The sequence below is a fragment of the Anopheles funestus genome (genome assembly GCF_943734845.2).
Source record: "Anopheles funestus chromosome X unlocalized genomic scaffold, idAnoFuneDA-416_04 X_unloc_98, whole genome shotgun sequence".
NCBI lineage: Eukaryota > Metazoa > Arthropoda > Insecta > Diptera > Culicidae > Anopheles > Anopheles funestus.
Genome location: NW_026045229.1, coordinates 15,001 through 27,207, shown reverse-complemented (window position 1 = coordinate 27,207; position 12,207 = coordinate 15,001). Strand labels below are relative to the sequence as shown.

The 12,207-nt window shown below is 47.0% G+C and overlaps 1 non-coding gene across 1 annotated transcript; it reads left to right on the top strand.

Annotated features, from left to right (window-relative positions):
• The first annotated feature begins 11,441 nt into the window (after positions 1-11,441).
• On the top strand, positions 11,442-11,599 carry LOC125774246 (5.8S ribosomal RNA). Its single transcript, XR_007420696.1, has one exon. It is a non-coding gene; the product is annotated as a 5.8S ribosomal RNA (ribosomal RNA).
• The last annotated feature ends 608 nt before the right edge of the window (positions 11,600-12,207 follow it).

Sequence of the window (12,207 nt, the reverse complement as noted above, 5' to 3'; positions counted from 1 at the left end):
AAGAAAGTGTGGCCATATCTTGGATACCGGCGGAGCTATGGGGCAAATATGGGCCAAAAATGGTGCAAGTTGGACCAAAAATCCGACCAAGTGCGCGAGGCGCTTTCGTGAATAGCTCCGGCCAGAGACATGGTAGCGATTAGTAGTGCATGGAAGAAATCTAGCCACAAGTGCCATCTACCCATGGCCAGAAGAAAGTGTGGCCATATCTTGGATACCGGCGGAGCTATGGGGCAAATACGGGCCAACAATGGTGCCAGGTGGACCAAAAATCCGACCAAGTGCGCGAGGCGCTTTCGTGAATAGCTCCGGCCACAGACATGGTAGCGATTAGTGGTGCATGGAAGAAATCTAGCCACAAGTGCCATCTACCCATAGCCAGAAGAAAGTGTGGCCATATCTTGGATACCGGCGGAGCTATGGGGCAAATATGGGCCAAAAATGGTGCAAGTTGGACCAAAAATCCGAAAAAGTACCTAGGTAAATGCGATGGTTGTTCGTCGAATAGCTCCGGCCAGAGACATGGCAGCGATTAGTGGTGCATGGAAGAAATCTAGCCACAAGTGCCATCTACCCATGGCCAGAAGAAAGTGTGGCCATATCTTGGATACCGGCGGAGCTATGGGGCAAATATGGGCCAAAAATGGTGCAAGTTGGACCAAAAATCCGACCAAGTGCGCGAGGCGCTTTCGTGAATAGCTCCGGCCACAGACATGGTAGCGATTAGTGGTGCATGGAAGAAATCTAGCCACAAGTGCCATCTACCCATGGCCAGAAGAAAGTGTGGCCATATCTTGGATACCGGCGGAGCTATGGGGCAAATATGGGCCAAAAATGGGTAAAATTGTACGGTCCAAAGCCAAGGGTAAATTTTTTTATTCCTCTAATAACTTCTAGCACAGACATTGAATCGGTTGGTGATGTATGGATGAAATGTAGCAAACAGTTGGAACTACCCATAAAATCTTAAAGATTGACGATCCAATGTATAGAACCGGAGTAATGTGCGATACTTGGTGAAAAATCGAGTGAAAAATTAGCTATAAACTGTTTTTGGCCCATAACTCGAATACTAGACATCGGAAGGGGGGGTCGTAGAACGATTTTTTGTTGCCCTATCGATTCCCTATCGAACGAGCAAAAGTTGTTTTTTTGACCAAAAAGGACCCCTACTCTAGTAAAATTGGCCTGATTTTACTAGTCCCCGGTACCCGTACAGGCAAAATGAGCAAAATGCTCAAGTATGAATGGTTTTTGGCCCATAACTCGAATACTAGACGTCGCAGGGGGGTGTCATGGAACAATTTTTGGTAGCCCTTGAAATTATCTATCGAATGACATATACTTGATTTTTGGCCAAAAAGTTCCCTAGACTAGTAAAAATCGCATCATTTTACTAGAGTCGGGTACCCTGGACGAAAAACCGCTATAATTGCGGTTTTTGGCTAATAACTCGAATACTAGACGTCGCAGGGGGGTGTCGTGGAACAATTTTTGGTTGCCCTTGAAATTATCTATCGAATGACATATACTTGATTTTTGGCCAAAAAGTTCCCTAGACTAGTAAAAATCGCATCATTTTACTAGAGTCGGGTACCCTGGACGAAAAACCGCTTAAGTTGCGGTTTTTGGCTAATAACTCGAATACTAGACGTCGCAGGGGGGTGTCGTGGAACAATTTTTGGTAGCCCTTGAAATTATCTATCGAATGACATATACTTGATTTTTGGCCAAAAAGTTCCCTAGACTAGTAAAAATCGCATCATTTTACTAGAGTCGGGTACCCTGGACGAAAAACCGCTATAGTTGCGGTTTTTGGCTAATAACTCGAATACTAGACGTCGCAGGGGGGTGTCGTGGAACAATTTTTGGTAGCCCTTGAAATTATCTATCGAATGACATATACTTGATTTTTTGACCAAAAAGTTCCTAGACTAGTAAAAATCGCATCATTTTACTAGAGTCGGGTACCCTGTACGAAAAACCGCTATAGTTGCGGTTTTTGGCCAATAACTCGAATACTAGACGTCGGAGGGGGGTGCCGTAGAACAATTTTTTGTAGCCCTTGAAATTACCTTTCGAATGATATATAGTGGTTTTTTGGTCAAACAGTGACCCCGAGACTAGTAACCCTCCATACACAAAACCGCCTAAAAAGTTTTGGTTTTGCAAAATTTTGAAAAGTGCGTCAAAAAAATTTTTTCAAAAAGTACCAAATCGTGATCAGAACTCACTATAGACCATAAAAAGTGAAATCCGATGGTCATTTGCAACACTTGGTCAATCGAGAAAAATTTCACTTTTTTACTAGAGTCGGGTACCCTGAACGAAAAATCGCTCAAGTGATGGTTTTTGGCCAATAACTCGAATACTAGACGTCGGAGGGGGGTGCCGTAGAACAATTTTTTGTAGCCCTTGAAATTACCTTTCGAATGATATATAGTGGTTTTTTGGTCAAACAGTGACCCCGAGACTAGTAACCCTCCATACACAAAACCGCCTACAAAAACTTTGTTTTGAAAAATTTTGAAAAGTTCAAAAAAATTTTTTTTTCAAAAACTACTAAAACGTGATAAGAACTTACTATAGACCATGAAAAGTGATATCCGATGATAATTTGCAAAAGTTGGTAACTAGTAAAAAATTTCACTTTTTTACTAGAGTCGGTGCAACGAGAAAAAAAAAGTCCGTGATGGAGAAAAATGGCACGTTTTCCACGCCTGTACGCTTTCGTTTTCTATATAGGGGGTAGGTGAGCCAGAAGCATGAATTTGACTGAGTACGTATCTTTATGAATTGGGCCCTTCTAAATCGATTGAGACTACCCCCAGGACGATCGGACGACTGCTTCTGGCTCAAAATGTGGTTTTTAGATTTTGATCGTCAATTATGAGAGAAAAAATCGATTAGAAGTAAAGATACGAAATGCTTGGTCTAAGTTGGGAAACGACTTCGGATATTTGTTGGACGTTGTCGTAGAAGGTCCGAGGACCAAGGAAAAGTGATTTCCAAGTGGATTTATGCACTATTAGTCGATGGTAAGATGTGAAATTAGTAGAACTTACCATACAGTTTGCGAAGTTGAAGCAATCGGTTGGTGAATATGGTACTGTCTGTCCAATTTGGTGGTTCGGAATGAGTGAAACGATGTTGATGATGGATAGACGTTCCGATTGCCCCCGATCGGGGAACATATAGTGGTCTTTAAGGTCCAAGTACCTATGTTTTGGTAAGCAGAACTGAGAGTTAAAGGATGAAAGTCGGCCATTCCTAATATCATCCTATCGGTGGTTCGCGAGTTGTTTGAGGACCGGAGCAGCTCGCGATGAAACGGTCCTAGGGTATTGGTTATCCATCCAAGGAAGAGTAAATGCGATCCTAGATGTGTGTCGTTGGCCGTTCTACCGGTATCGCCTATCGATGAGATATCGACGGGCATGCCTTACTCGAAAGTTGAATTCTAGGATCGATGGTCAAACAGACCTATGAGCGATAAACCAAACTGAACACGTATTGATGTCGGCTTTTCCTATCATTTGATGCCGCAGGTTGTTTAGGGACCGGAGCAACTTGCGGCCGAGACGGTCCCCGGGGGTTTCTTTCTCCAAGGAGTGGAAACTATTAAGCAAGAGTTGTAGCAAGATACGATCCTCTGATGTGTCGTTGGCCGTTCATGCGGTATCGCCTGTCGATGAGATATCGATGGGCATGCCTTACTCTACCGACCTTCTAATTGAGAGTATTAATCAGGGATCGATGGTCAAACAAGACCAATGAGCGATAAACCAAACTGAACACGTATTGATGTCGGCTTTTCCTATCATTTGATGCCGCAGGTTGTTTAGGGACCGGAGCAGCTTGCGGCCGAGACGGTCCCCGGGGGTTTCTTTCTCCAAGGAGAAGAAACGATTAAGCAAAAGTTGTAGCAAGATACGATCCTCTGATGTGTCGTTGGCCGTTCAAGCGGTATCGCCTGTCGATGAGATATCGATGGGCATGCCTTACTCTCCCGACTGGATTACTGAGAGTTTAATCAGGGATCGATGGTCAAACAGACCAATGAGCGATAAACCAAACTGAACACATATTGATGTCGGCATTTCCTATCATTTGTCGCAGGTTGTTTAGGGACCGGAGCAGCTTGCGACCGAGACGGTCCCCGGGGGTTTCTTTCTCTAAGGAGTGGAAACGATTAAACAAAAGTCGTAGCAATAATCGATCACCTGATGTGTCGTTGGCCGTTCTTGCGGTATCGCCTGTCGATGAGATATCGATGGGCATGCCTTACTCTCCTGACTGTTTAATTGAGAGTTATAATCAGGGATCGATGGTCAAAAAGACCTATGAGCGATAAACCAAACTGAACACGTATTGATGTCGGCATTTCCTATCATTTGTCGCAGGTTGTTTGGGGACCGGAGCAGCTTGCGACCGAGACGGTCCCTTCCCGAAAGATGGTGAACCGAGTCGTCTGGCGTAAAAACCGGACGACTCGAAAGGGCTTGACCCTTTCAAGTGAGCGATAATCACATTCTACGCTCAGTTCGACAGCTGCAAGGCAATCACTCGCTATGTTCAGAGCTAATACATGCAACATGCCGGCATTGTTTCCACCGACGCATGGATTCAAGACTGGTGCACTTATTAGTTAAACCGTTCGCCTCCGGGTGTTTCGAGTTCAAGTCTGGATGAGGATTGATCTTGCTGGTAATAGCTTGAGCCCCTGAATAAGGGGTCGAAGCGTACATCTTGAGACCATGTACAACATATTACCAAATCGGCACCATGGGTTCGGGTGCAAGTGATGTAACCGTGAAAGATGTTGAGCAGCCCAACATCGGTTTACACACGCATAATAGGAAGGCAGCGCTGTCGACTGGTCAGTCGTGTAAGAAGTGTGCATTATCGATCACAAATATATTGGTGATCTGTAGGTTGCGCATACACCATGCCCGGTGTAAAGTGCCGTGGTCCCCCCCGGGGGGCTGCATCAAACCGTTCGCCACGCGAACTACCCAATGGAACGAACTCGATGCATTTAATAAGAAGAAGAGATGATAATGAAACACGGTCGATTAAAGAGTTGAAAACGTTGAAATACCTATAAGCAAGTCTTAAGTTGGTGGTGACCGTTACGCCCCAACAAATTGGTGCCTTACCCTACACCAAAGAGCCATTCAACATGGTTCAAGTGAGCGATAATCACATTCTACGCTCAGTTCGACAGCTACAAGGCAATCACTCGCTATGTTCAGAGCTAATACATGCAACATGCCGGCATTGTTTCCACCGACGCATGGATTCAAGACTGGTGCACTTATTAGTTAAACCGTTCGCCTCCGGGTGTTTCGAGTTCAAGTCTGGATGAGGATTGTTCTTGCTGGTAATAGCTTGAGCCCCTGAATAAGGGGTCGAAGCGTACATCTTGAGACCATGTACAACATATTACCAAATCGGCACCGTGGGTTCTGGTGCAAGTGATGTAACCGTGAAAGATGTTGAGCAGCCCAACATCGGTTTACACACGCATAATAGGAAGGCAGCGCTGTCGACTGGTCAGTCGTGTAAGAAGTGTGCATTATCGATCTCCAATATATGAGCTCAGTATGACAGCCCAATTGGTAATCCTCGGGACCTCCAGAAAGGAAGCTGGATGAGGATTACCAAATCGAAAGTTGATAAGTGTAGTGGTACCACTTAGTCAACTTGTATCCCGAAAGATGGTGAACCGAGTCGTCTGGCGTAAAAACCGGACGACTCGAAAGGGCTTGACCCTTTCAAGTGAGCGATAATCACATTCTACGCTCAGTTCGACAGCTACAAGGCAATCACTCGCTATGTTCAGAGCTAATACATGCAACATGCCGGCATTGTTTCCACCGACGCATGGATTCAAGACTGGTGCACTTATTAGTTAAACCGTTCGCCTCCGGGTGACTCGAGTTCAAGTCTGGATGAGGATTGATCTTGCTGGTAATAGCTTGAGCCCCTGAATAAGGGGTCGAAGCGTACATCTTGAGACCATGTACAACATATTACCAAATCGGCACCATGGGTTCGGGTGCAAGTGATGTAACCGTGAAAGATGTTGAGCAGCCCAACATCGGTTTACACACGCATAATAGGAAGGCAACGCTGTCGACTGGTCAGTCGTGTAAGAAGTGTGCATTATCGATCACAAATATATTGGTGATCTGTAGGTTGCGCATACACCATGCCCGGTGTAAAGTGCCGTGGTCCCCCCCGGGGGGCTGCATCAAACCGTTCGCCACGCGAACTACCCAATGGAACGAACTCGATGCATTTAATAAGAAGAAGAGATGATAATGAAACACGGTCGATTTAAGAGTTGAAAACGTTGAAATGCCTATAAGCAAGTCTTAAGTTGGTGGTTTCGTTGTGCCCCAACAAATTGGTGCCTTACCCTACACCAAAGAGCCATTCAACATGGTTCAAGTGAGCGATAATCACGCTCTACGCTCAGTATGACAGCTGCAAGGCAATCACTCGCTAAGTTCAGAGCTAATACATGCAACACGCCGGCATTGTTTCCACCGACGCATGGATTCAAGACTGGTGCACTTATTAGTTAAACCGTTCGCCTCCGGGTGTTTCGAGTTCAAGTCTGGATGAGGATTGTTCTTGCTGGTAATAGCTTGAGCCCCTGAATAAGGGGCCGAAGCGTACATCTTGAGAGTAAATGTACAACATATTACCAAATCGGCACCGTGGGTTCTGGTGCAAGTGATGTAACCATGAAAGATGTTGAGCAGCCCAACATCGGTTTACACACGCATAAGGGGTTTATTGTTATCTGTAGGTTGCGCATACACCATACCCGGTGTAAAGTGCCGTGGTCCCCCAGGGGGCTGCATCAAAACGTTCGCCATGCGAACTACCCAATGGAACGAACTCGATGTATTGAAAGAGATGAACAATTAATAGCGAGAATAGGGGCCCGGAAGCAATTCCGCGGCCCTACGGTCGATTCAAGAGTTGAAACGTTGTACAATCGTGGATAGCACCTAGTGCTAATATGGTGAGAGATAATGTGTGAGGAAATTTAGTTTCCTAAAGTTTAGTTAGTGGTTTCCGTTGTGCCCTAACAAACTTAAAGTTGGTGGTGACCGTTACACCCCAACAAATTGGTGCCTTACCCAACACCAAAGAGCCATTCCATATGGTTCTAGAGAGAGAGAGTTGTGTGGAAATTTATTTCCCACTAAGCGAGTGTGTGTCTGTAGTGGAACGAATTCTGGTTGATCCTACCAGTAATATACGCTTGTCTCAAAGGTTAAGCCATGCATGTCTAAGTACAAACATAAATGAATGTGAAACCGCATAAGGCTCAGTATAACAGCTATAATTCACAAGATCATCCTACCACTAGTTACTTGGATAACTGTGGAAAATCCAGAGCTAATACATGCAACATGCCGGGACTGTTGCCCTCGCGGGTAGCTGAACTGGTGCACTTATTAGTTAAACCAATCGCCTCCGGGCGGCTTGAGTTGAAGTCTGGATAAGGACGCAGATCGTATGGTCGCTTGTCGACTGACGACAGATCTTTCAAATGTCTGCCCTATCAACTATTGATGGTAGTGTAGAGGACTACCATGGTTGCGACGGGTAACGGGGAATCAGGGTTCGATTCCGGAGAGGGAGCCTGAGAAATGGCTACCACATCCAAGGAAGGCAGCAGGCGCGTAAATTACCCAATCCCAGTACGGGGAGGTAGTGACGAGAAATAACAATATGGACCTCTCTAACGATGGTCCATAATTGGAATGAGTTGAGTATAAATCCTTCAACAAGGATCAAGTGGAGGGCAAGTCTGGTGCCAGCAGCCGCGGTAATTCCAGCTCCACTAGCGTATATTAAAGTTGTTGCGGTTAAAACGTTCGAAGTTGATTGCCCGTCCAGACACGTGACCGCCACGGGCGCCCGGTTACACGCCGGGGCCGTTCGTGCGCGCGCTCACGGCTGCGACTCACAATGGTGTACTTGGGCGTTACTCTGTGAACGAGTACCGTGCTACCGGTTAACTCCGGCACGGGCTCCTCATGGTGCTCAAGATACTCACATTTACCTTGAACAAATTAGAGTGCTCAAAGCAGGCTAAGACAAAGCGTCCGGCCCCCCCGTGGGGTTGGCGTTGGCCGAGAATAATCTTGCATGGAATAATGGAATATGACCTCGGTTTATACGATTTCGTTGGTTTGTCAGAAACCTAGAGGTAATGATTAACAGAAGTAGTTGGGGGCATTGGTATTACGGCGCGAGAGGTGAAATTCGTAGACCGTCGTAGGACCAACTGAAGCGAAAGCGTTTGCCATGGATGCTTTCTTTAATCAAGAACGAAAGTTAGAGGATCGAAGGCGATTAGATACCGCCCTAGTTCTAACCGTAAACGATGCCAATTAGCAATTGGGAGACGCTACCCCTATTCGGTGCTCTCAGTCGCTTCCGGGAAACCAAAATCGGGTTCCGGGGGAAGTATGGTTGCAAAGTTGAAACTTAAAGGAATTGACGGAAGGGCACCACAAGAAGTGGAGCTTGCGGCTTAATTTGACTCAACACGGGAAAATTTACCAGGTCCAAACTTATCGAGGTAAGACAGATTGATAGCTCTTTCTCAAATTTAAGGGTAGTGGTGCATGGCCGTTCTTAGTTCGTGGAATGATTTGTCTGGTTAATTCCGATAACGAACGTGACTCAAACATGCTAACTAGAACGCTGTCAGCAGTGCGCCTCCGGGCGCACCTGACGTTACAGCCGGGCGGCGCCTTCACGGGCGGTCGTCGGCTACGTTTGCCCTGCTTAGCGGGACAACTTGTGTTTAGCAAGCTGAGAATGAGCGATAACAGGTCCGTGATGCCCTTAGATGTTCTGGGCTGCACGCGTGCTACAATGTGGGTCGCAGCGTGTTCTCGCCAATAGGCGCCCCCATTCCGAGAGGAACGGGAAATCACTAAAATGCCCATCTAGTCGGGATTGGGGACTGCAACGGTCCCCATGAACCTGGAATTTCTAGTAAGCACTAGTCATTAGCTAGTGCTGATTACGTCCCTGCCCTTTGTACACACCGCCCGTCGCTACTACCGATGGATTATTTAGTGAGGTTTCTGGAGGCTTACCTTCCGCGGTTCCTTCGTGAGCTGCAGCTGGCATGGCTGAAGTTGACCGAACTTGATGATTTAGAGGAAGTAAAAGTCGTAACAAGGTTTCCGTAGGTGAACCTGCGGAAGGATCATTACTGATGATCGTCCGCGAGTGACCAACCATGGGCTGCCTTCGGTGTAGCTCGGTCGCTCGCTTGCTATGTGTCAGAATTTGTTGAAAGCCAACTCGTTCGTTGTACACTTTGATGGGTGACCATCACTGTGTCTCCGTGCCGAGCTAGATCTCCCCTAGCCGTAAGGCACTTGAACGCCCCTTCGACGACGAGTTGCATGTGTGTGGTATGTGTCAGAATCTGGTGAAGCTTTCTGCATGTGATGTGCCTTGTGTGGATCCGTGGCCATTGCATTGTGTCTGGTGCTTAGATACCCAGACACTTAGAACGCTTGCGCGGAAAGCAAACTCGATCGTTGTACACTTTGATGGGTGACCATCACTGTGTCTCCGTGCCGTGCTAGATCCCCCCTAGCCGTAAGGCACTTTGAACGCCCCTTCGACGACGAGTTACAAGAGTGTGGTATGTGTCAGAATCTGGTGAAGCTTTCTGCATGTGATGTGCCTTGTGTGGATCCGTGGCCATTGCATTGTGTCTGGTGTGTAGGTACCCAGACACTTAGAACGCTTGCGCGGAAAGCAAACTCGATCGTTGTACACTTTGATGGGCAACCATCACTGTGTCTCCGTGCCGTGCTAGATCTCCCCTAGCCGTAAGGCACTTTGAACGCCCCTTCGACGACGAGTTACAAGAGTGTGGTATGTGTCATAATCTGGTGAAGCTTTCTGCATGTGATGTGCCTTGTGTGGATCCGTGGCCATTGCATTGTGTCTGGTGTGTAGGTACCCAGACACTTAAGCAAACTCGATCGTTGTACACTGTGATGGGCGAGCATCACTGTGTCTCCGTGCCGTGTAAGAGCTCCCCTGGCCATCAGGCACTTGAAAGGTCCTTCGACGACGAGTTACAATAGTGGTGTGTTAGATACGTCAGGTGATGGTATCTACTGTTGTGCAATACGTATCCGGCCACGGCACGGAACGAACGGGAACTGTGGTGCAGACATACAAAGAGTTAAGCCTATTAGTCATTAACTCTAAGGACGGGGCCATGGGGCGGTACGCAAAGGATACGGATGAGCGAGTATGCAGGCCCAATACTCAATAGCTCGATCCGATCCAAGCACATGAGTTGACTGCGGCGCCAGGTTAACCAATGTGCTAGATTCTATTTGGCTAGTAGAATCTTGTGTCTTATGCGATTTGATACCAAGACACCAGAACGAAAGTTAGTTGAAGAGTTATTAAACTCTTATGAAGTATGGTTGTGCAATCACAACTTATGACTTTAACCTATAAAGTGGATATGGACTTGCAATTATAACATGGAATCTCTACACACCCCATGAGCTCGATCCAATCCACGCACACGAGTTGCCTGAGTAGCGACAGGTATACCGATGTGCAATACGTATCCGGCCACGGCACGGAACGAACGGGAACTGTGGTGCAGACATACAAAGAGTTAAGCCTACTAGTCATTAACTCTAAGGACGGGGCCATGGGGCGGTACGCAAAGGATACGGATGAGCGAGTATGCAGGCCCAATACTCAATAGCTCGATCCGATCCAAGCACATGAGTTGACTGCGGCGCCAGGTTAACCAATGTGCTAGATTCTATTTGGCCAGTAGAATCTTGTGTCTTACGCGATTTGATACCAAGACACCAGAACGAAAGTTAGTTGAAGAGTGATTAAACTCTTATGAAGAATGGTTGTGCAATCACAACTTATGACTTTAACCTATAAAGTGGATATGGACTATCAATTATAACATGGGGCACACACCATGTTCTCGATCCAATCCACGCACACGAGTTGCCTGAGTAGCGACAGGTATACCGATGTGCAATACGTATCCGGCCATAGGCACGGAACGAACAGGAACTGTGGTGCAGACATACAAGGGCCATGGGGCGGTACGCAAAGGATACGGATGAGCGAGTATGCAGGCCCAATACTCAATAGCTCGATCCGATCCAAGCACATGAGTTGACTGCGGCGCCAGGTTAACCGATGTGCTAAGAGAGTTGTTCCTGGGCCTTCAAAGTGACTTCAAAACTATCTTAGCGAATGGTGGCCATGGGCGTAGACATGAGCCACAAGTCACAAGGCCTGGGACTATTGGGTAATAAAGACAACTTAGTCAGAAAGTTAGTCTTTGGACGTACCACCGGGATTGTGTTACATTGGGAACCTTACTATAAAACCCTAGGCAGGGGATCACTCGGCTCATGGATCGATGAAGACCGCAGCTAAATGCGCGTCACAATGTGAACTGCAGGACACATGAACACCGATAAGTTGAACGCATATTGCGCGTCGGACGATTAAACCCGGCCGATGCACACATTCTTGAGTGCCTATCAATTCCTTGATATACAACAAACCAAACTTCAGGGTGGAGCGTGCCACAATAGAACACTATGGCGAGCAGCCCGTCTAGTGTCGTGGGGGAAACACGCTTCCACACTGTGCATAATGGCGTGCTCGGGACCTTTGTTGGGACCGCAGGGCGCTGAAAGTAAAGGGGTGAACCGCATAAATCGCACGCACGTAAACGCGCACACACACAAATAGAGTGAGACGTATCGTAGGATACCGCTAAGAGTACGTTGTGAAACATGGGGAAATTCAATCGAAAACCTCTTTGATGTCCAAGAATTCGTTGACCGTATCCGTCGTAATACTGGATCAACGTGCTTGGGGGAAAACGTCAAAGGGTTTTATAATAGTGGTGCATGATTAACCCATCGATGCCCGAGGGGAACATGTTGTCCAATACAATAGTGGTGCAGTTGGCTCGACATGCTCGGGGGGAGACATCGTGGGTCCAAGTCGACCAAGTCGACCGAGAGTTGTTGTTGAGAGATCGAATCAAAACGATGCCGAGCGGAACTCGTTGTCCTTATTGGAGTGATATTCGGACAACGTGCTCGGGGGGGCCATCGTTGATTCAAAAATGACCGTAAA